This window comes from Eriocheir sinensis, unplaced genomic scaffold (assembly GCF_024679095.1).
Source record: "Eriocheir sinensis breed Jianghai 21 unplaced genomic scaffold, ASM2467909v1 Scaffold41, whole genome shotgun sequence".
NCBI lineage: Eukaryota > Metazoa > Arthropoda > Malacostraca > Decapoda > Varunidae > Eriocheir > Eriocheir sinensis.
This window is the reverse complement of record NW_026111732.1, coordinates 556,976-582,628: the sequence shown is the minus strand read 5'-3', so window position 1 is coordinate 582,628 and position 25,653 is coordinate 556,976. Positions and strand designations below refer to the sequence as shown.

At 45.8% G+C, this 25,653-nt stretch overlaps 2 long non-coding RNA genes across 2 annotated transcripts; both read left to right on the top strand.

Annotated features, from left to right (window-relative positions):
• The first annotated feature begins 208 nt into the window (after window positions 1–208).
• On the top strand, window positions 209–998 carry LOC126992163 (uncharacterized). The gene is made up of 3 exons (XR_007746270.1): window positions 209–318; window positions 436–643; window positions 752–998. It is a non-coding gene; the product is annotated as an uncharacterized LOC126992163 (long non-coding RNA).
• An 18,255-nt stretch (window positions 999–19,253) lies between these two features.
• Window positions 19,254–23,500, top strand: LOC126992162 (uncharacterized). Its single transcript, XR_007746269.1, has 6 exons — window positions 19,254–19,626; window positions 19,773–19,852; window positions 20,004–20,122; window positions 20,549–20,696; window positions 20,849–21,261; window positions 21,465–23,500. It is a non-coding gene; the product is annotated as an uncharacterized LOC126992162 (long non-coding RNA).
• Window positions 23,501–25,653: the final 2,153 nt, after the last annotated feature.

Below are 25,653 nucleotides of genomic sequence, written 5' to 3'. Positions count from 1 at the left end.
GGGCGTGTCCCCTATAACCTGGGGTAGCCTCGGAAGAAGAAAAGGCTTGTGGTAGTGTGCGCATATGCCCCAAATAACCCCGGGTAGCTTAGTCAGTCCCCTAACGTTGCGAGAGGAGCGTCATGGAGGAAGTCTTCGCCGTCATGAACTTACAACAACAACAACAACAACAACAACAGCCCCACGCTGCCGCTGCAACTCTTCATGATGACGATGTTGACGATCAGATAATGGGTCAAGCCGCATTAGAAGTTGAAGCCATGGATAACACATCCCAAGCTGAAGCCGTGGATAACACATCACATCCCAGAAACGGAGGTGAGATATCCGCCTCTTGTATTTTTTTTTTCTGCGCGCACAAGCGCTGGTGTGTGTGTATTTCTTATTCATTGTGTTTAAAAAATATATATATATATATATTTCTTGTCATTTCAGCGGATGTTGGTGGTGGTGAGGTGGGGGATGTTCCAGAAACTCCCAAGTCTACCGGTGAACATATCACGGGCGAGTCATTGGGCAACAACAACCGCGGCGCGTTGGGAGGTGTCGGTAAAATGGGGCGGTGTGTGCTGAGGGAAGGATGTGATACCTCCATTACCAGTGTCTCATCTGAAGAACGACCCACCGGACAGCGTAACGCATAGTAAGTATTTTTTTATTCTTACAAAAGAGAGAGAGAGAGAGAGAGAGAGAGAGAGAGAGAGAGATTGATTTTTTTTTGTCTAATAATGTTTCTCTATCTTTTCATAAGTCCACGGCAACAACAACAGACACGCTTCGGTGATGGTGTGTCTTGACTCTCCGTCGGGCGCTGAATCGCGAGAGCGGCGGCGAAGTCGTCTGCAGCAAAAAGATCATGAAATGCGTCAATCACGACTGGAAAAAAAAATGCAGCATATGGCGGAAGTGTTGCGGCCGCGCCCACTTCTGACTTGACATACCCCGCTTGACCTTTCTTGGAAGTGTCATAGGCGGGGTGGGTGGTGGGGAAGTTACTAAAATCCATTATGGATTTTATGAGGAAGCGAATAAAATTCACTAATGTCTTGGAAGTTAGAGATGCATATGGTGGCCGAATCTGTGAGAGTCCTATATTTAGTGCTTAACAATCTTTTTTTATATATGTACTCGCTCTGTGTGTATTATTTTTTTATATATATGTGCTGTGTTGTGTATTTTTTTTCTTCATTTGTATATGTACTGTGTTGTCATCCTTTATGGGCTGTCTTTGGGCATGTACGACATAAGTTTGTAATATGCCTCTTTCAATTAGGATTTATTTTGGGGAGGGAAAAAAAGGGTAGGATGGGTGGGTTTCCATTGTATTTCTTTGAGCCTGTACGGTGTGAGTTTGTAATATGTCTTTTTTTTTTTATGGCGATTGTGTGTTTTTGTTTTTAGGCTTAGCATGTATTTAGTCTGGATTAAGAAAGAACAAATTAGCCTGGATTAAGAAAGAACAAATAAAATAGACTAGATTAAGGTAATATAATAACTTGTCATACCATTTTTTTTCCACTATATTTCAATAAAAATGTATAAAATCTACTTTTCCCGTTCCTACCCCTCACTGAAAAGACAATCGATATAACTCCAGTCAATATGAAAATCAACAGTAACACACGCACACACACACGCATATGCTGGCAAACTGAAAAATCAATAGCGGGTAGAGGGAGGGGTAGTGGTACCCTCAGACTGACCATCAAGTCACCGCTCGCGAGGGGTAGGGCATAGAGGGGGACACGCACACATGCTGGCAAACTGGAAAAAAAATCAATAGCGGGAGAGGGAGAGGGAGGGGGAAAGGTAGCCACAGGCCTCCGCCCAACAAGTCACCGCTCGCGCTAACCGATCCCCGGCAGGAGGGTGACGCCCCGGCACGGTGCGAAAGGACCGATCCCCCGGCAGGAGGGTGACGCCCCGGCACGGTGCGAAAGGACGCCCCTAGCCGATCCCCCGGCACTGGGGCGAAAGGACGCCCCGGCACGGCGCGAAAGGACCGATCCCCCGGCAGGAGGGCGACGCCCCGGCACGGTGCGAAAGGACCGATCCCCCGGCAGGAGGGTGACGCCCCGGCACAGTGCGAAAGGACGCCCCTAACCGATCCCCTGAACAAGGCACCGCTCGCGCTAACCGATCCCCGGCAGGAGGGCGCGAAAGGACGCCCCTAACCGATCCCCCGAACACGTCACCGCTCGCGCTAACCGATCCCCGGCAGGAGGGCGACGCCCCGGCACGGCGCGAAAGGACGCCCCTAACCAATCCCCGGCAGGAGGGTGACGCTCAGGCCTCCGGGGAGACACGATGGCGTGGAAGGTGGTGGGTGTTTGGGGTGGGGTGGGTGGGTGGGGGGAATGGTCACTTTTGGGTAGGTTTGTGACCACTCCCCGGTTGGGTAGTGGGGAGGTCCCCTCGGCGGCTGGCTGCCCGCGCGGCTGGCTGGCCGTCCGGCTGACTGGCCGCACGGCCGGCCAGGAAATTCGACGTACAAAAATTTTTCGACGTCATTTTTTTTTGGCTGCAAATTCTTGATCATGCTTGCGAATTATTTTGGTCCCGTCACTGTCACCATTACCTACTACTGTGCTACAGTAGATCACAAATTTATTTTAAGGAAGCATTAAAGACTCTGTAAGGTGATTAATGTCACTGAAGCTTACAGAGGTATTTGGAGCTACTACAGAATATCATACTGGAGAATTCACATCAAAAGTTAATAAGATTGTACTCGTTTTAATGAGTTTAAAGGGAGTGTTTTATGGGTGCACTGCAGCTTGGAAAGTCAGAGACATGTAGACATTTAATTTTGGGATTTGTTTTTGACGCAGGACAGTTGTTCATGTGCCTGATGTCTTAAAATCCGATAATCATGCATTTTTAATAATTCTGTAGTGGATGGGTGCTGTAGATCTGGTTCTAAATTTGGGACATTGGTGTGCCTGCTGTTGAGTTGTTCCAAATTTGGGGCATCGGTGTTACAGAAGTTCACTGATTTCTTTTGAATTAATGACTTTGTAAAGTGCTTAAGGTTATGGAAGCTTACAGAGGTATTTGGAACTTCTTCAGAATAATGTGGAAGATTTCCTATTGAAAGTTGATGCAATTGTACACGTCCTAATCAATTTAAAGGGACTGTTGTGTGAGTTTACTGCAGCATGGGATTTAAAAAACATAAAGACATTTAATTAATGTAATAGGCTTTTAAAAGCAAAGCAGATGTGAAAGAATTGAAAGTTGAGTTTCTGTAGCCTTTATGGTTGAGTGTAATTGAGATTAAGGTATCCCAGTTGGTTTTACAGTAATAAAAGTAAATTACAAGTATTTAATTAAATCAAGCCAATGCATTTAAAAATGGTGTCAGGAATTAAATGTCAAATTACCTTAGCATTTCACATTGTTATATCAAACACATAATAAACTCCACCACAGTTATGATTAGTGAAAATTTATGTTGTATAAATTACAAGCTTTTTCTATTGTAGCATTACTGTTCAACATTACTGAGGAAAATAGAGGCTTTTGCACAGAGTTTGTGCATTCAGATCATAATTGACAGTGACTGGGAACATTTCTTGAGATGCATCTTATGTGAACATTCCTTGATCTTTTTTTCCTTTTACAGATACGGAGGAGATACTACGCCTGCTTGAGGCCTCTGAGGAGGAGGAGGAGGATGAAGAGGAAGGTGATGACTGGCCAACTGCTTCTCTTGAGGCCACTGAACTTTTTCCGTCCCAGAGTAGTTGAGGCATACAACACAAATATGGGTGGGGTGGACGTTGCAGATCAAGTGCTGTTCTACTACCGCAGTAAGTCTCGTACTGCAAAGTTTTCAGTGAGAACAATTCTACATCTCTTTGACTTAGCTTGTGGAAATTCTTGGCTAGAATACAGACATGACTGCCAGAAAGCTGGTACAAAAGCCATGGACAGTATGATGTTTAAAATGCACATTGCAGAATCTTTGATTAGTGGTGAGCTTAGCTGTCAACCTGATGATGCGACTGACTCTGAATCAGATGAGGATCATGACAGGAAACGTGTGCTGCCTCTGCCTAGCTTTCCACATCGTACAACACATGCTTTGCATATGCCTACATCACTGCCAAAGTACACAGAGAGACGCAGGTGTAGGTATCCAGGCTGTCCTGAGAAGACAAGGTTTTCCTGCACAACATGCAAAATGTTCCTATGTCTTTCATCAGAAAGAAACTGCTACAGCTTGTTTCACATGCCGTGAACTAATGTAAAACACTAACAGCATTGTGCTCATTCCAACCTGAACCAAGGTGATGAAGCCTGGTGGTGAATAAACCTGAGTGAATTTGTAACCTTATTTTCACTACATCAGCTTGCTTCAGGTTAGAATGAAGAAATTACACAAGGATTTTCTTTTTAATGTAAAGGATATTTACTTTGCAGGAAGGAGCTCAACTACTATAGATATTGATGTAGATGTTACAATGCAATTATGTACGTCTGTTAAACAATGAATTTTCAGTATCATAAGTGAAGCTCTATTACTACTCTTAAGTACTGATAGACTTCAGTTATGATTACAACATATTATGCTACCTCAAAGCACTCACTTATAACATTAATATTTAAAATGGATTGTGTACCTATTAAGTTATTAGCATTTAAAATGCAGTGAAGAACTACATGTTTTGTTCTTTAATTTTAAGGAAATTTAAGGATATTAAAGGAAATGTGATGATTGTGCTAGTCATAAAATAGCAGTTCTATTTTGTTACCAGAAACTATAGTCTTTGAGTTTATATTACCTAGATCAGTGCCTTTGCTGTGATAAGCTGGAAAAGTCATGTGATATTAAGTTACTTTATTTTTTTTATGATAATATATCTTTTCTACGAATGTATAATTTTCTATAAAAATACAATTTTTTTTTTTTTAAGAAAGCTAGAAGTTAAATTTTTCATTATTAAACGTGAAAATAAATTCCTAACAATAAACCATAAAACCTTTTTTTCTGTCTCCCTCCCTTTCTTACTATAATGACATAATCCAGAACACTTGTAATTTTAAAAAGAGTGAAAACACTAATGTCCCAGGTTTGGGACAAATTTTCAGGTGCAATTAGGGGCCACTTTTGCGGCACTTTGGTGGAAATAGCTGTCTATTTTGGCAAAGACAGGTACAACAGTGTTGGGGCAGTTATTCAGGTAATGATTCAGAATAAGTTTATGCATAACTGCATTGCCATGTACTATTTTTTTAGAAAACTGTACAGGTGGCGGCTCTGTACAAACGGACACCCTCACTGATGCTGAGGAGCCATGGCGCAGGTGCTGGACCCTGCAGTTGTAGCGGGCACAGGATCTGATTTAGAATCAGATCCTCGTCCAACACCTTCTGTGTCCGCAGGTAAATTATGTTATGAAATGTACTTCATGCTAATCTTTGTATTTGGTAACCTACGTAACATTAGTCTTTGTGACAAGTGCTACCAACTTGATATATTTCACCATAAAAAATTCAATAATGCAGTGAAGAATCTTGAAATGTTGGTCGTTGAGTGCTGGAAATCGAACTCAGGCCTTCATAATAGTAGTCAGCAGGGCAGCAACCCAACTGAGCCAATGATGAGCTACAAAGTCACTATGCCAGGGCCACTTCTGCGGCACTTGCCGTAACATCCCAGCCCACACTGTGGACTCCTTATGAAGGGAAGGTGACCCCACTCATCAGTTGCTCTAAAGGTATGGGTTCGATTTCCCATGACTCATTGTTGTATATCTTGATTTTTTAACACATTTATTTGTTTTATTTGGTATAGATTATTATTTTATTGTTTTGCCCACCAACTCTTGATTTCCAGAGAAACTTAATTATGAAATAAACTTCCACCTTCAGTGGTTCAGTGCAACACACAAGATTTGAAAATCAACTTGACCTTTTCACCTTCATGTTTGCTAAGGCAGAAATTGCAAAGCTTTTATGAAGTTTCAATTGGGTTTAAGGAGACCACCATTCTGCATAGTCTGTGTGGTCTGAACATATATATCTTAAGTTGAGCAGACATATTAGTTTAGGTTTCCCTAAAATTCCTCGCTACTCATAATCAAAGCACAAGATAAGATATCATACCATGTTGAATGACTCTTATCATCATGATTCTCTACGTACAGTTTCTGCAGACACAGAAGTGTGTAATCTTCCTTTCGGAGGATTCTTTGACACCCGCACCTCTGCAAGGCCCATCACAGCCCCCTCCTCACCATCCCGCCCTACTACTACTCACCGGCTGGCCCCTCAATTGGCACCTGTACACTGTGCCCCAGAAACTCTATCTCCCCCTGATGTAGGAGCGGCACCTTCTCACGCTTCCACCAGCAGGCAGAGGAGGGTTAACCCACCAGTTGGGCCCAAAATGGTGGAAGTTCAAGAAGACATCCTTCTTGAAGTGAGGAGGCTGAGTGGTGCTATGGATAAGGTGGCTGCAGCCTTGGAAAAATTACAGTTACCTTGTCAAAATAAGGTGACAGGTCCAATTAGGTAGGTTTTTATTAACTAGGTTTCTTTAGTTAGAAACAAAACAGAATTAACCTTTTTTATTTTGCCTTTGTGGCATAACATGAATTATACTATAGTCCACTCTGTTAAGGTGGATCCCTAGATCTTACCTTAGTGTATTAAGACACTGCTGACTGGCTGTTGGCAGGGAGGGCATCTGACAATTTTGGCTCCAAAACACTATCCTATGATCAAGAAATATTAGTATTCCTTTACTTAGCTCATCTGATATAGATAAGTTTGTTTTGTTGACAGCATTGGAATAAGCAGTGATTCCACAACTATTAACACAACTTCCCATCCTCAATTGTTAATAATTATGGTGAGTAGAAGTCAGAGAACAACATTTAATGATTATTATACTTTCATCTTTTATCAATATTTCCAGCCATTGTGGATTCACAGCTGAAGTGAGCGGACTATAGCTATAAAAACATTCTAAATCAATCAGTCAAAGTGTCTGCCCTTCCATTTCTCAAGTATTAATATTCCTTTTCAATAAAAAAGTCTTTCCTTTTGTTAATGCAGCAATTATTTTGCACACATACGTATGCAGAAAAACACCAATACAGTAAAACTCCAATCATCCGAAAATCCCAGTGGTATGAATTTGTAGTTTGTATATTTTAAAGTGACTTAGAAGAAATGTTAAAATGAAAAACATTACAAAAAAATACATAGAAGTGCCAAAGGTGCCAAGCCGTGGGTACAAGAGACAGGAGACTCAGACGAGGTGTGAATTAAGTCTGCGTGTTGCCCTAATGTACAGGTGTCATCTATAATCTCTCTCTCTCTCTCTCTCTCTCTCTCTCTCTCTCTCTCTCTCTCTCTCTCTCTCTCTCTGTGTGTGTGTGTGTGTGTGTGTGTGTGTGTGTGTGCGCAGAATGTATGGTGCAATTGCTGTTCTGTATAGTGTCAGAATGTTTAGGTGAGGTCAGGTTGTTTTGGGTGAGGAGACAGCATGAGGAACAGTGCTGACAGCAACGCCACCACCCTCAGAGCAAAACAAGCCAGGAGGTTGTTTAGGGTGGAGACAGCATGAGGAATGTTGCTGATGACGACACCACCGCCCTGAGAGCCGCCAGCGAGAGAGAAGAACAAACCGGGCGTCTGAGGTGGCGGGGCTTCTGTTTTAAGTGCTTGTGCTTTGTGGCGACTCACACTCTTCGCTGAGATGTATATACATGCAAGTTTGTATAATATATTTTTAACTGTCTTTTATGTACACGTAGGTTAGAATTATAATATACAAACTTACATGTATATACAGTTTCAGTGACATGAGTGAGGAGTCACCACAAACCCTGAGCACCCAAAACAGAAACCCTGCCACGGTTAAAACAATCATCAACCCTTCCCAGCGACTACTGATATATCCGTAGGTAGCACCACGAAACTAAACATATATAATTGCCTCCTTTGTTGTATAACTTTGCAACAATAAACCATCAATCAATCAACCCTTCCTAGCGGTGTTCAGACAGACATGACAGGGAGATCATGTGGGTCGGGTGGAGCTAATTTAAAACGTCATTATTTCTTTGTCTATGCCAGTAATGACCTCAAAATGAACTGCTATCCCTCCCTGCATCCTGAGTCTCTTTTCCTACTTGAACCAGTACCGTTCATAACCAATACATGAGCAGAAATTCCTTGTTAATGATTAAGTAAATGGCCGTGTTCAAGACAAGGATCGAGATTATGAGGGCCAGGTCAAAGTGGAGCAAATCTAAAGCGTCGTTACATTTTTGTCTATGCCAGTAATGACCTCAAATTGAACTGCTATCCTCCCTGCATTCCTGAGTCACACACCTGCGTCTCTTTTCCTACTTGAACCATTACCGTTAATAACCCTGAAATCGACCTCTTTCGGCCACCTTTTGATTTTTTTTGTAGGAGCAGCGAGTAGCGGGCTTTTTTTATTATTATTGTTTTTTTGTGCCCTTGAGCTGTCTCCGTTGTTGTAAAAAAAATGAGCGGCTGTCCAACTCCCTCATGCAAGAGTTAGCCAGCATCTTCGTTATTTCATCACTGTTACTGATGCTAAACTCTGAAGTAGCCTTTCCCTAGTTTGCATCAATACACTGCTCCAGTCGTTTCAGAATAAATAGGCCATTTCTATTCTTTTTAGGTCGTTTTACGAACAGTAGGTAATTATAGTTTTGTTTTTTATAATAATTGCTACTCGCTCTATCAAGACAGCTCCCCAATCGTTTAAGAATAAGCCATTACGATTTTTATCTCGATCCTTACAGAGACAGTATCCATTATAGTTTTGCAGGAGGCTTTTTATCTTATTTGGCATTCGCCCTTGGCTGCCTCCTCTGCTGTAGGGAAAAAATAATACACGGGTAGCCTACTAATTGTTTCTTATGACCCTGTGAAGAATTGCTATTTTTTTCCTCTCCTTGTATATGAGCCGCGCCTCCGCCTCCCCAATACACTCAAATAAGCCTATACACACCTCAAATTACACTTATATTCATTCTTACCGCATTTAATCATCATTATGAACCATAGGAGAGAGGTATTTCGATCGCCTAACGACTCACAGCATGTTTTCCTCAATCTATACTTCCGTTCCTCTTTAAAAATCGTAATTGCCAATATCGCGAATTATACCTCAGACTACACTTATATATCGTTATCAGCGCCTTTAATTACTTAAATATACCATGAAAGGGACATTTAAGCAGTAGCCTAGTTTGCCCGGGGTGAGGGGTCGGCAATTTTCAGGCTAAGGTCATCCTTTAATTCCTTGTTTCCGCGTTTTCATTTATTTTATGCGGGATTTTATGCTTCCTCGCAAATCACCATGTTTTTTTTTATCTATAATCTCTCTCTCTCTCTCTCTCTCTCTCTCTCTCTCTCTCTCTCTCTCTCGTGTGTGTGTGTGTGTGTGTGTGTGTGTGTGTGTGTGTGTGTGTGTGTGTGTGTGTGTGCGTAGAATGTATGGTGCAATTGCTGTTCTGTATAGTGTCAGAATGTTTAGGTGAGGTCAGGTTGTTTTGGGTGAGGAGACAGCATGAGGAACAGTGCTGACAGCAACGCCACCACCCTCAGAGCAAAACAAGCCAGGAGGTTGTTTAGGGTGGAGACAGCATGAGGAATGTTGCTGATGACGACACCACCGCCCTGAGAGCCGCCAGCGAGAGAGAAGAACAAACCGGGCGTCTGAGGTGGCGGGGCTTCTGTTTTAAGTGCTTGTGCTTTGTGGCGACTCACACTTTTCGCTGAGATGTATATACATGCAAGTTTGTATAATTTTCGCTGAGATGTATATACATGCAAGTTTGTATAATATATTTTTAACTGTCTTTTATGTACACGTAGGTTCGAATTATAATATACAAACTTACATGTATATACAGTTTCAGTGACATGAGTGAGGAGTCACCACAAACCCTGAGCACCCAAAACAGAAACCCTGCCACGGTTAAAACACTCAATCATCAACCCTTCCCAGCGACTACTGATATATCCGTAGGCAGCACCATGAAACTATACAGATATAATTGCCTCCTTTGTTGTATAACTTTGCAACAATAAACCATCAATCATCAACCCTTCCCAGCGACTACTGATATATCCGTAGGCAGCACCATGAAACTAAACAGATATAATTGCCTCCTTTGTTGTATAACTTTGCAACAATAAACCATCAATCATCAACCCTTCCCAGCGACTACTGATATATCCGTAGGCAGCACCACGAAACTAAACATATATAATTGCCTCCTTTGTTGTATAACTTTGCAACAATAAACCATAAATCAATCAACCCTTCCTAGCGGTGTTCAGACAGTTTGTTTGATAAATTTATTAGGCAATAGCTTCAGACATTATGTACAAGATCAGCTGAATACAATTGTGATCAAGGGCGGATTTTAACTAAACCAATGGACACACACACACACACACACACACACACACACACACACACACCTATGAAAACCCCCCAAATCGAGGGTGGCGCACCAGGATTACATCAAGAGAGTCGTGGTTCAGGAGGTGGCGGCAGACAGCATCCAGCGGCTGTCCCTGGGGTAGCAATCCACGAACAGTGGGGCAGGCCAGGCAGTAGTGTTCGATGGTGTTTGACAGCGGTGAGCGGCACAGGCGACATTCGGTGAACACAGGCTCCCCCTCCACTCCGGCGACCTGCCACGGTGGACGGTAGCCTAACCGCAGACGTGCGGAAACAACATTGTGTCTCCGAACCATGAGGCCCCGGCGACGGTACGAGTACTTGTGGCGGCAGACGGCCTCATAGTGGTTGATGGTGATGCTGTGAGGCTTCTCTGTAACCCTACGACGCCGTGCAGGAAGAAAGGCGGCGGAGCGGACTCTGGAGAGGTTGCAGGGCAGGGAGAGATGACGGGCATCACCACGTGGAGGTAGGCAGCAGGCTTCCTTGGCAAGGCGGTCAGCTGTGGCATTATGACATAAACCCACATGAGATGGCACCCATAAAAATTTGACGTGCAACTTACGAGCATTCATTAAAGATAAAAAGGACCGGATCTGTTGAACGACTTGAGGGTGGGTGGGATGGACAGCAGACAGGGACTGAAGGGCAGGCTTTGAATCACAAATAATAGCAGCATTTACTACCCTTTGAGAAACGTGTCTGACAGCATCTAGTATGGCATTCAGCTCACATAATGTGGAGCTGGAGTGGTCATGGAGGCGACGGCCAACCCAACCCCAGGAGGCGGCTCCAAGTCAGGTGAGAAACCGCACAACCAGCTGCACCGTCCGATTGCAGTGACCCGTCAGTGTAGAGACGGCGTGGAGCTGCGATGGAGGACGTCACTGTCGCTACGTGTTCCAGGGCCAACTGCAGCTGTAGGGGAGGCGGGTCCGACTTGGATGTAGGAGTTAAGCTGACCTCTGGCGTTGGCAACATCCACGGGGCGGGCCAAGGGGCACGTCAGCAGCACGGACATCCAAATCAAGACTGCGAATCAAGGAAGAGACAGCTCGAATAAGGGTACGACCTGCGGGCAAGATAGGAGGAACAGGTCGAGCGGGTCCAAGCGACATCCTGATCAGCTGCGAGTAGTGGGGCGAGAGATGTGGGAGATGGAGGCACTTAACAGTGAGGCGAGTAACATTGGAATAAATTCTCTCGACCAAGGGTGGAAGACTTAACTCGCATTGCATGTTTACAATCCTTGTAGACATGGGACACCCAAGAATAACTCTCAGCGCTCTGTTCTGAAATTTCTCCAAGGGCTCTAAAGTCGTTCGGGGAAGTTGTACCAAGGCCGGGGAGAGGTAATCAACGACAGAGCGAATAAAAGTAATATATATGGTCCTGGCCACAGGAATGGAGATGCCCGAAGAGTTGTTTGTGAGCCACTGGAGTGGTTGAAGCCGTCTCTGAAGGCGATCTAGCAAGTCACGAATGAGAGGATGGGTTTGACGCCCGGCGGGGACGACTGGCGAGATCTTGACAGGTGCGCCGAGGTAGCAGTACTGGGAGCACAAGGGAATGGCAGTCCCACCGACGGAGAAGTCTGGCAGAGTGGCAGGAGGGCGGCAGGAGAATATTCTACTCTTATCAGGAGAGACAATAATACCACAGTTAGAGGACGACACGGAGAAGGAGGCAAGAAAAAGTTGAAGGTCCCTTGGTGAGGTAGAATGAACACATATGTCGTCAGCGTAACATGAAATCGTAATGCCAGGAATGTCAGGTAGAGAAGTGAGTAGCCGATGCATTAAAATATTAAACAAAAACGGACTTAGAACATCCCCTTGAGGCGTACCAAGGAGAAAACTTCTCGAGTGACTGTATGCACCGCTGAAGAACACTCGGGAGGTCCTGTTACTGAGGTGGCCCCTGATCCACCGTAAGAGATTACCCTTAATACCAAAGTCAACGAGCTGGTCCAAAATGATGTCCCTGTTAGCGACATCAAAGGCACTCTTCAGGTCAACGAAAGCCACCACGCTGTCCCGGGAGAGACGAGAGTACAGGTCGACGAGGCAGTGGTGTGTGCTGCGCTGAGGAAGGAAGCCAAACAGTCGGGGCGAAAGGCGGTCCTGGAGGCGGTACATAAGACGGTTAAGTAAGATTCGTTCCATAACTTTGCAGAAACAAGAAGTAAGGGAAATAGGTCTGAACTTTGCTGTACCTGGCTTGGGGATGGGTATGATGGTGCTGCTGGTCCAGGCTTGTGGTACACAACCGTCGCGAAGGCAAAGATTGTAGAGTAGAAGCAGAGGGTTCCCGGGAACTTGTTGCAGCAGGCGTAGTACTGTGTAAGTTATACCATCATCACCAGGAGACGAAGCTTTACCTCTAGAGAGAGCACGGCGCAGCTCACTGGCGGTGATCGGCACGGACTCGTCGTCATCCGGGTGCAATAAGGCTGACATGAGACGGAGCCGTCGGACAGTAGCACGGGAGGAGAGGGCGTCTTGTATGTGGGCGGGAAGGCTGGCAGGGTTAGACTGTTCCGACCATGTGTCTACTAGTTGCTGCGCGTAGGCGGCGGGAGTGTGGTGAAGGGCAGTTGAGGGAGTCTTCTTAACCACTCGACGGATGAGGCGCCACATGGAGGCCACACTCGTCTGCTGGTTAATGCTGTCTGTGAACTTCCGCCAGGACTCTGTAATGACGCACTCTTGTAATGCCACAAGAGCGTCCCTTGACTCTTGGTATCGACGGAGCAGCTCAGGAATAGGGTTTGCTTGAAACAGAAGACCAGCACGCTCAGCTTCTTCCCTTGCCTCTTGAATGCGCAAGTCTAATGTCCAGGGGTGAGCAGCAGGGCGACGCTGGAGGTGTGGCCGTGAGATATACAACCTGTGAAAGTCATGGGTGGCAGAGACAAGAGCGGAATATAACTGATCAGGTGAAGTAACGTTAAAGGTAGGCAACACGTGGGTTATATAGGCGATAAATGTCGGGCAATACTTAGGGGGCACATTGATTCGTAGTCGAGAGGCAGAATTGGTTGACAGAGAAGGTAGAGAATAGCAAAACCGAAGGGCAACGTGGTCAGAAAATAAAGCCGGCACAGAGGAACATTGGACCTGAGATGTTACCAGGCCAGAGGTGAGGACGTGATCCAGCGTACCACCCTGGAGTGAGTGGCGCCCCGGTGTCCCAGCGCGTCAGATGATGCCTTCGGATGTAAGATAGAGTCGTAGTCCAGGGTAGTTTGTGCAATCAGATCGATCACCTAAGTCGGGATGCCTCGCGTTGAAGTCCCGAGATATATCATACCGCGCACCGTAGGAGGTGGAAGAGCTGCAAGGTTGAGGCGAGCAGGGCAGAGTACACATTGCATATCTGAAGGAGGCCACCCCCAAGCGTGATTTCAAAGAGCTGAAAGGTCGTGTCAGGATCTGTAGATGTGCGGAGAGGGCGGTGAGGCAAGGAACAATGAATGTACGTCAGGAGGCCATTCCTTACCATGTGGACGTACGGAACGTACCCTGTGAGAGGAGGAGCTTGCCCAGCGGGGAGCGGCCGACCTGGAAATGCCTCCTGTAGCAAAATGACGTTTGGATGGTGTTGATACACATAGGCCTTGAGCTGGGCAAGCTTGGCGTGGTTGGTGATGCCACAAACATTCCAAGATATGATATCAAGTTGGAAATTAGCGTCGAATCTTACCCTTTGAGAAGTGAGACCGGTGAGGAGTGGAGGTAGACGAGCAACCTGAGGGAGACATGGCAGAGGCAGGAGGTGTCTGGTAGAGCTTCTCAAGTCGAGCACAGATGGTATCCATTTTTTCTGTGAGGGAGGAGACTGCGGTGACGACGGCCTCCTGAGCTTCGACCATGGTGTTGAGCTTGTAGGCAGTAGCTGCCTGGGCGGCAACCAGCTCGTTGATCCTGGCGTCGAGGGCGGAGAAACGGTCCTCCATAGTAGTGACACGAGCCTGGAGGGAAGAAATGGCCTTGCGAAGTGCCACATCCTGTGGAGAGGCAGAGTCAGTGGGGTTAGCAGTCTTATTAGACAGCGGTGGCAGAGGTGGTGGTGGTGACGCTGTCGAGGAGGTACGAAGCGGGGCCTGGCGCCGAGCACAGCCGTGCCACACGTTAACCCCCGGCTGAAGGCACCGTGGGCACTTCCAGAGGGACACATCCTTTGGTGGTTGAAGGTCGGAGGAGGTGGAAGCAGCTGGACGGGAACTCTCGTTCTTGACCGGGCATGTCCTCGTGTCGTGAGCAGCAGCACACCAGGCACACTTCGGTGAGGCAGAGCAGTACCTGGAGATATGGCCAACGCCCCAGCACCTGAAACACCAAGGCTGATCATTTTGGAGCTTACGCACCTCACAGGGGGGCAGACACGGAAGGAAGTCGAAGGCCATAGTGGGTGGAGGCGGGTCAGGAAGGCTCCACACCACAACAATCCTGTTAATGGGGGAGCCGTTTTGGATGAAGCGTCTTGCCGAGTAAACGCCTTGGTGACCCTCAGCAAGACGCGGGTCCGCGTCAACAGGGTAACGGGTAAGGATGTAGCTGGGGAACTTGCGAGGCCTGTCAGGTGAGTCCATTGGGGTGAGAGGCAGCGACAGGAACTCCCCAGCCTGAACGCGGGAGATGATGTCAGTTCGCTGCCGGGAGATATAAACAAACCTGGAGGTGACGGCAGCCATCTTGACCTCGGCCATATCGCGCTGGAGGTGGAAGGCTTTAGTAACCTCCGACAACCATCGGAGCTTCGTGTCGGTGGACGGGTTGCCAGGGAAGGATAGCTTGACATACGTGTCTCGTGGGGCGAAAGCTGGGAGGTTGGCGGATGTCCGGGAGGCGGCAGGGGTCGAGGCAACAGGAAGAGGCAGAGGAGGCAGAAGAGGAGTCGTGTCAACACCCGTGGGGGCACTTTTTGCAGTCTTGGCCAGAGGGCGGAGGCAGTCCTCAGTGGCTGCGTCGTGTGAGTCGTCTGAGTCGTCTGCGGGCCGTTTGGTGGTGATCGGTTTACCATGGCTGGGAGTGGACGACGACAGGTGGGAGACAAGGTTCGGCAGCTCGGGCCAGTGGTTCACTGCGGGTGAGTCGTCCTCGTCAGACATGGCGAGGTCATTCTCGAGTGTAGAAGCCCCGGACTCGGAGTTATCCATCGAGGCAGGCAATGCCTCGATAGAAGGTGGGTGAAGCAACAAGGGCTTGCTGGCACAGTTCAGACTCCAGCAGACAACAGCTGTGTGTGAAGTCTCGAAGACTTGAACCACAGGTAGAATGCAGGAGGAGCGAGCGGAGGTCCGTACTCAACCAAGGTTGGAGCAGGAATGTGCGGTGTTCAGACAGACATGACAGGGAGATCATGTGGGTCGGGTGGAGCTAATTTAAAACGTCATTATTTCTTTGTCTATGCCAGTAATGACCTCAACATGAACTGCTATCTCTCCCTGCATCCTGAGTCACACACCTGCGTCTCTTTTCCTATTTGAACCATTACCGTTAATAACCAATGAGCGATAATTCCTTGTTAATGATTCAGTAAAGGGCCGCGGTGTTCAAGACGGGGATCGAGATTATGAGGGCCAGGTCAGGGTGGAGCTAATCTAAAGGGTCATTATTTTTTTATCTAAGCCATTAATTGACCTCAACATGAACTGCTATCCCTCCCTCCATCCTGAGTCATACACCTGCGTCTCTTTTCCTATTTGAACCATTACCGTTAATAACCAATGAGCGGCTGTCCAACTCCCTCATGCAAGAGTTAACCAGCATCTTCATTATTTCATCACTGTTACTGAAGCTAAACTCTGAAGTAGCCTTTCCCTAGTTTGCATCAATACACTGCTCCAGTCGTTTCAGAATAAATAAGCCATTTCTATTCTTTTTAGGTCGTTTTACGAAGAGTAGGCTATTATAGTTTTGATTATCATATTAGTTGCTACTCGCTCTATCAAGACAGCTCCCCAATCGTTTAAGAATAAGCCATTACGATTTTTATCTCGATCCTTACAGAGACAGTATCTATTATAGTTTTGCAGGAGGCTTTTTATCTTATTTGGCATTCGCTCTTGGCTGCCTCCTCTGCTATAGGGAAAAAATAATACACGGGTAGCCTGCTAATTGTTTCTTATAACCCTGTGAAGAATTGGTATTTTTTCCCTCTCTCCTTGTATGTGAGCCGCGCCTCCGCCTCCCAATACACTCAAATAAGCCTATATACACCTCAAATTACACTTATATTCATTCTCACCGCATTTAATCATCACTATGAACCATAGGAGAGAGGTATTTCGATCGCCTAACGACTCACACCATGTTTTCCTCAATCTATACTTCCGTTCCTCTTAAAAAATCGTAATTGCCAATATCCCGAATTACACCTCAGACTACGCTTATATATCGTTATCAGCGCCTTTAATTACTTAAATATACCATGAAAGGGACATTTAAGCAGTAGCCTAGTTTGCCCGGGGTGAGGGGTCGGTAATTTTCAGGCTAAGGTCATCCTATAATTCCTTGTTTCCGCGTTTTCATTTATTTCATGCGGGATTTTATGCTTCCTCGCAAATCACCATGTTTTTTGTCGTCCTTCTCCCTTTCAAACTCCATATGCACAGCGCTTTCCGAAAAAAAAAAAATGCCCTCTCTTTCGGCCACCTCTTTTGATTCTTTTTTTTTTGTAGGAGCAGCGAGTAGCGTTTTTTTTTAATATTGTTTCTCTTTTTTTTTTGTGCCCTTGAGCTGTCTCCTTTGTTGTAAAAAAAATATATATATATATATATATATATATATATATATATATATATATATATATATATATATATATATATATATATATATATATATATATATATATATATATCAAACAAATCAAAACTCACGAGAAATAAAATTGTCGTCCTCAGAATATGTAACAACGAGGAATAATATGTACTTAACCTTTTACTGAACCCTCTCGTAAAACCACAGCTTCTTATAGTACAAAAAAGAATATAGATTGGTTGTATTAACACGCCGACATCTCTTTTCCTATCTAATCAACTGGCGCTTCTGCTGTCATGTATTCTATTAACCTATAAAGGCAGGTCCACACGCTACGTTTTGCACAACCTTTCGTCTGCGCAGTCTTAAGACGAAATGAAAACCTTACAATTTTATTGCGTCTACACGGTACCATGATGTTTGCACCAGTTTCGCTCAGTTCAGCTTACATCGCCATGGAGGAGGTACTCCTTTTGTCAATTCTGACGTGTTGTGTTGTGAAAAAAAAAAGATTGGAACGTCTCAGAAGTACCCGGCGTTTTCATCAATTTCTTTGAATTTTTCCACTAAGCTTTCATAAGCCTTCCCCTTTTTATCCCGGTCACCATAATCCTTTGATTTGACAAGCCAAATGCATGGGAAACTTTCGTATAATGCAATAAATTCTGTGAGGAACTCCCGAGAACATTGCCTGAGGTCAGCCATTGTCGCCTGTTGAATTCAAACTGAGGCACAAAATGAAACGAAAGACGGCGCTACCGTCTACACGTTCCGACTTGTCCGCACAGTTCACGGATATCTATGCTCTCCTAGCTCAGTTATCGCTGCAACTGTACAGTCTTGCGCTGGAGTCAAAACTGCGCAGTTTTCCCGTCTACACACAACGTTTTATCTGCAACGTCTTGAACTGTGCAGACAAAAGGTTGTGCAAAACGTAGCGTGTGGACCTGCCTTAACTGAACCCTCTCGTAAAACCATAGTTTCTTATAGTACAAAAAAAAAGAATATAGATTGGTTGTATTAACACTGTGAGATCTCTTTCACTTCCTAACCATACAAGTACTATTCTGTCGTCATATACGTATTCCTGTAAACCCAAAGCCTCCCGGAAAAGCAAAACCTCGGCATTAAAAAAAGGAAATACACGAGCACTACATCATCTGGAGCTAATGATGCTGCCGAGCCCTGGACGCGGCAGCCACGAGTAATGACCGCAGCCCCGCCCACCGCCATCACTGCTCGTTGGGCGGCCCCGCACGTTAGACAAACCCGAGAACTGTAATTCCCTGTGCTCGTTAGGCCGCCTCGCACACGTCACGGGCTCGGCTGAGGGGTATATATACCTGGGACGGCCACAGAAGGCAGTAGTATCCTCGACACAAGGCTAAAAACAGCAATGGCGAGAAGGCAAACTTTGAGGAGTGTTCTCATACTCCTCATACTTACCAGTGACGTGCTCGCCCACGTCATCAAGATACAAAATGGTGTAGGCTGGTCTGAGTCCTTTCGAGTTCCAGCTGGCCCTGGACACTCGATGGACTCTGACCTGCAGGACCTTCCCTTCGTTAAGGACACGGTGGAATCCAGCTTGGCATCTCGCGAGGTGCTGGCGAGGCTCCTCCGTGTCGCGGACAGCAGCGGACTGCACTCTGGCCCTGGTCTCGAGACGATTCGAGACAGAGCCAGGCAGGCGAAAATCGCGGCGGGCGTTTTAAGTGGGATAATCCACCGCCGGAAGAGGGCCCTGGGTGACACGGATAACGAAGGTCTTACGCCTAACTGGTTCTCTCGCCTGGCCGAGAGAAATGTTATCTTTATCACCAGGGTCTTCAGGTCTCGGCGGTGGGGGAGGTACAGGTACACGATGTGTGTCCTCCCTCATACTCTTGGTGTCCACGATCACGCAAGTGTACCTGGACAGGCTAGGTATGGGGGATATCGGCGACACCTCGACTTACCTGGATTTCTACTGGCTCCTGTACGACATACTTAATGAGGTCAAAGAGTTTGCGGACTTGAATTGTTATTACCCCACCTATTGGCCCGCCGCGTTGCTCGCCCCCGACCACTGCAATCCCTACCGCCTGGTGGAAGAGACCCGCCGTGCCTTGGAAAACAGAGGTGGTGAAATTCAGACTGAATTTAGGTTTAGATTTACAAAATCTGGAGATTTGGTGTTGAGGATAAAAAATATCGTGCTTGAGAGACTTTAAGAAATGACCTCTTTGTTAGTGTCTTCCTAACATTATTTTTTATCTGCGGCAACTAAGTCTCCTGGAAAGTGACTCCTGAATTGTGTTTAACCTTCCTGCCTCGGGATTTCCAAGGCTTGCGTGCGGTGTTGCCTCCACCAGGCGGATGGGATGATGGGATCCAAACCCGTTGCTGACTCCACAGGTAAGAATATTTTCCTGTATACTATCTTTGCTTGCGTGTTACAGCGGTGCGCGTGTTACAGCGGTGCATATTAGTTTAGTCCATGATTTTGTTATGTCCCTTTGAACTTCTCATTGCGTTTATCCCTCTCCTGATTGTTATTCCAGAGTGGAAGGAACTGCCTGCACCTCCTTTGTTTCTGCGGTAACGTGCGGGGAGGAGATTTTAAGCCATTGCTGCCATCCGGGTAAGAATCTTTAACTGTACAATCTTGGCTTGCATGTTACAGCATTAATATTGGTGGATTCGTCCACATGGGATGTTCTCAATATGCTGCATCATTAGTCCCTTTGAAAAGATTGTTGCTCATTGGGATTCTCTCCCTAATGTTTATTCAGGGGTGTGAGGACTGACCTGAAGGACAGTCCCTCCATGATGGTCACGGTGGAATCCATCCTGATAACCGATGCTCCTCCCCATGCTGACTTGGGCAACGAAAGCCACTGCCCCGCCACGGGTAAGAATGTTTTACTGTACCATCTTTGCTTGCGTGTTACAGCAGTGTATATTATCGGCTTCGTCCACATTTTCATTCTGTATCATTAATAACTTTATCATTAATAACTTTGAATTGGTAATGGCTCATTAGGTTTATCCCTTCCCTTGGTAATGGCTCATTAGGTTTATCCCTTCCCTAACTGTTATTCAGGAGTGAGGAACTCTCCTGAATATCCCCTTCCGGCCTTGCTGTAACGAAAGCCATTGCGATGGAGCCGTTGATCTATCACGAGTATGGATATTTTACTTGGATATCTTTGCTTGAGTATTCCAGCAGTATCTATCTCTATCTATATCGGTTTCGTCCACATGTTCTCTATATGCTATGATTACTCTCAAACGACTATTACGTATTGGGTTTATCCCTTTCCAAATTCCTCTACAGGAGTGAGAGGAACTGACCTGAACATCGCCTTCCTGCTTGCTGTAGGGAAAGCCTCTGCTGCTGGCCCTGCTGAAAATAGTCTACCGTCTACGTCATTGTGCACCAGTACCCAAGACGGCCAGGCAGCTGGGAGCACGAGCCACCACAGGTAAGAAATCTTTACTGTATTTTTGCCTTTAATATTACAGCGATGTATTTTAAGTTTCCTCCAAATCTTTGTTCCCTATACGCTATTTGATTAGTCTCTGAAACGAGAACTGCTCATCGGTTTGTGTTGTTCATTTCCTAATTGTTACTCAGTGTGGAAGGAAGTCTGCACCCACGCGGTTATTCTCCAAAATGGCGCATCGAATCGGTTGTTCCCTGAATCTCCTGCAAAGCCTTCTCTCTGTGATGGCCACGGTTGAATCTAACCTGATGGCACAGTCGCTGGCGAGTGTTGGAGTCTGACTGCTCTCTGGCCCTGAGCTCGAGACTTTAGATGAAGCCAGACAACCGAATATCTCTCTTGCTCCTCCCGCGGTGCTTGCCTTGCCTTGCCTTGCCTTGCCGAGTGTACAAGGTTGTGCATAACTATAGCGACGGAATGGATCACGCTATACACTTGGGGTGCCGATGAACACTGCTATTACCCGACATACTGGCCCGTCTCGTTGCTCGCCCCTGACCACTGCAACCAACACTGCCTTCGATAGAGCCTTTGCTGCCACCAGGTAATAATTTTTTTTATTATTCTGGTATCAATTTTTATCCTTCTTGCATATTAGAGCATTATTGTACGCATATTAGAGCATTATTGTCCACATGTGAATGTCCTCAATTTAATTATGCTAATCCTTTCTCTCAAGTTATTAATGAATTTTTCCATTTTCCGGCTGTCTCTTTGATTTTTTTTCATTCCCCTTGTTGTCCACAGGGGTGGGTGGGTGGAGCCTGGCCTGGACCTCCCCTTCATGCTGTTCCTGCTGGAGAAAGTCTACCTCCCCTTAATGATCCTGCTGGAGAAAGTCTACCTTCCCTTCCTGGTGAATTCAGTTTGAACCTGCGTATTCTAGGGCCCGGCAGTGACCGTCTTTAGATTCAGTGACATGCCCGAGTTCAGTTTGAACTTTATCCCCTGCGTTTTCTAAGGCCCGGCGGTGACTGTCTTTAGATTCAGTGACATGCCCGAATTCAGTTTGAACTTTATCCCCTGCGTTTTCTAAGGCCCGGCGGTGACCGTCTTTAGATTCAGTGACATGCCCGAGTTCAGTTTGAACTTTATCCCCTGCGTTTTCTAAGGCCCGGCGGTGACAGTCTTTAGATTCAGTGACATGCCCGAGTTCAGTTTGAACTTCATCCCCTGCGTTTTCTAAGGCCCGGCGGTGACGTCTTTAGATTCGGTGACATGCCCGAGTTAAGTTTGAACTTCATCCCCTGCGTTTTCTAAGGCCCGGCGGTGACAGTCTTTAGATTCAGTGACATGCCCGAGTTCAGTTTGAACTTCATCCCCTTCGTCTTCAAAGGCCCGGCGGTGACAGTCTTTAGATTAAGAGACTTGCCTGAAATCTTTTTGAAAAGTATCCCCTACGTTGGATAATAGCGGTGCTCTTCCGAAAACCCTTTGCCCTCAATAAGTATGTCATGAGCTAGCCAGTAGAAATTCGGTGAAAACCCTTTGACGCGGCGGGCCAATAGGTGGGATAATAGCAGTTCTCGTCCGCAAACCCTTTGACCTCATTAAGTATGTCTTATAAGAGCCAGTAGAAATCCAGGTAAGTCGAGGTGTCGCCGATATCCCCCATACCTTGCCTGTCCAGGTACACTTGCGTGACGGTGGGTCCAAGAGTATGAGGGAGGCCACACTCATCGTGTACCTGTATCTCTCCCACCGCCGAGATCTGAAGACCCTGGTGACGAGGACAACCTTCATCTCAACTAAGCGAGACAGCCAGTTAGGCGCAAGATCTTGGTGTATGCTGTGTGTCCAGGGTTAGCTGGAACTCGGAAGGACTCCGACCAGCCTACACCATTTTGAATCCGGATAACGTGGGCGATCAAGTCATCCGTAAGTATGATGAAGAGTATCTCTTCATAAGAAACGTCTTCCAAGTTGGTGTTCTCGCCATTGATGTTGAGAACGAACGACACAACACTCGAGAAATCGAGTGGTATCTGGACAGTGTCGGGGTTATGACTGCCTTTTTTTGTGTGCGTGCGCGTGTGTGCGTGTGTGTACACAAGATTTATCCCCTAGTATCAAAAGGGGAACGGGCCCTTGTCCGAAGACGGCCCGGGGAAACTAGCTCTGTACTTCTTCAATGTGGGATTTTCAGGCTTTTGGAGTTTCAACTTTGGCTGTTGTAATTATTTCAACTTGGCCTGTAGTAATTATTTTTACTTAGCCTGTAGTATTGAATTTTCAACTTCAGCTTTTGGAATTATTTATAGTAGTACATAAATGCAATCTAAATACCGAAGTTATTGTCCATAAATTATCTAAAAATGATGCAAAAAAAATACATTCAACTATTTTTTCCTGTGAGTATCCAATAGTATTTTTATCACAAGTAGCCAATAATACAGACAAAAAAATTACCCCACTCACAAGTCTGCGATGTGTTTGTTCTACATCATTAAAATTCTTGCTTATGGACGGACATTTGAAATATAAGTCTAGGCAAGAGGTGTATTGCTAGCCATACTGCAGTGACACTTTTGACCTTCACAAATAGGTCGTTCCAATATATGCAATTTGTGTCCGTCGTGTATGATTTAAGTAACTGTTCCTTGGGATAACGCGAGTGTGTAATGTGAAGTGTAGCTGAACAGGGCTGCCGCTGCTGCCCAGAACCCCCAACCTTCAAGGAGCAGCACACCAGCCGTCACTCCAGCCTAGATCCACTTCCGGCTCATCTCGGTTGTGTTCACAGGCGGCCTCAAGTGATAGTGTCATGGACCACTTCACTAAGTTTTAAAGTTATTATAAAGATGCAAAACGGGAACGTGTGAGTTACTGAAACCCTTCTTAGCTTCTTACACACGTCGATAGTTGTGTATCTTGTATTTACCCCTGGATATGGTGCTACGGCCAGAGGTGGGCAAGTGCGGTACTTAGTGCGGTTTTGGGTAGGCGGTGGCCGAACTGGTAGCGTACTGGGCCCACATTCACCGCGTGATGGACGACGCGGGTTCGAATCCCCACGCTACCACTCTGATTTTTCAGTCACCGCCGAGTGGCTTAAAACTACCCACATGCTGTCCTGAAGACCACCCATCAACCCGGACTCTAGAGGAAGCCGTCCAAGCGAATCCAGAAAGAGTTCCGGGGGGCAGCATGAGCCAATGCAAGATGGCGCCACTATAAACACTCGCCTGCGCCAGAACGGGCTGGGCCGACCATCAGGCCCCACCTGGAAGAAGCCTTGGGCCGACCATCAGGCCCCATCAGGAAGATGCCTACCGGCGCAACAGGCAACGACGTAAAAAAATAAAAAAATAAATAAAAAAATAATGAATCCACGAGGAACTGGCGGATTGGGGGGTTTCTGCGGGGGTCTCTCCTCTCGTACCACGCTGCCACATCTCTTGTCTCCAATTGTGGGATTAGAGTCGAGGTGTTAAGTGGACCACCATTAGCCTCCCTTCATTTCTCTCTCTCTCTCTCTCTCTCTCTCTCTCTCTCTCTCTCTCTCTCTCTCTCTCTCTCTCTCTCTCTCTCTCTCTCTCTCTCTCTCTCTCTTCTTCGGGGACGAGACTACAGGCTGTCTTGGTGATCTGTTCGTCATGCACTCATGATCCAGTTTGGCGCAGACTCTTTAAATAGTTTTTTTCACTAACATTAGTGGCTCTTGCTGTTCTTGCAGTTACTCTTGTGAGTGGTATGATAAATACTCTGTTGTTTTTTTCGTTTAAAAAGTACTTGTTTACATTGTAAATGAATTCTTTCTCGCGGCTGTGCAGCCAACGACGTGGAGAGGCAGGGAGGGGAGAGGCAGAGGCGGGAGCGGACCACCCATGGGCCCACCTGCTGACCCTTCCATGACCTTGAAAGAAGTGACCTGCCTGGACCCGTATCCTCGACAACTATTAATACTAAACTTGGTATTAACTTTCGACTTTGGTATTAACTTCACTCTCAAAGTGTATCCTCAACAACTATTAGCCTAATACCTACTCTTAACTTTGGTATTAACTTGAGAGTGCTGGCGAGGACTTCTAAACACTTAATAGTAAAGTTAATAGTGAATCCCAGACCCAGACCCATATCAACATGGCCACCGGACTTCCTCGTCCAGCCCGCCTCCGCAATTTAGAGTTTGATAGGGCGCTTTGGAACTGTATAACGATGGTGAACTTGTCAAGACATACATATTAGACCGTGGAGGTTTATCCAGTCTCCCCTTGATAGGGTGGAGATCCGTGTAAAGCAAGCAGAATTCTACCAACTTGCCGGTGTTGTGGGAGTGATAGACTGCACCCATGTGAAAATAATGGCACCAAAGGAAAACGATGTAGTTTATGTCAACAGAAAAAAAAAATAAACATAGCTTGAACATACAATTAGTGTTTGATGCCTTTGTTATTGATTAAAATGTGAAATATTCGAGTTAAGGATAACAAAACATGGTACACACATGCAAATGAAAAAGATGACATTAAAATTGCATTAAAATGTCATTTAGAATATGATTTATAATTATTGCTGCCGGTTATTCATATTGAGATAATGGTGGCAAGAAAGCTTGTTAGAGACGTCTGCCAGTGTGAGGGAGGAGGAACGAAAGGTCGAGGTGACCACATCGCGAACATCATGACTTATGAGTGAAATAAAACGAGGTTACTTGGTTTCTGTTTACAAAGTTCCAAGTGGAAAAACAACTTTATTGTGAATTCAGTGTATACTTTTCTGGAGTATTGTGTTTACTGAGTGAATTGGTGACCAATCTGTTGCTATTTGTGTCTTGCTTGAAGATATTCATCATTGGATTCAAAGCTATGGTATTAATGTGCAATAGTCATCATAACAAAATACGTAGTAATTAATTATATATGTCAACCTATTTATTTTCATGAGATCATGGTATGACCACTGAAAAACATAGCTTTTTATCTTGGCTCCATTA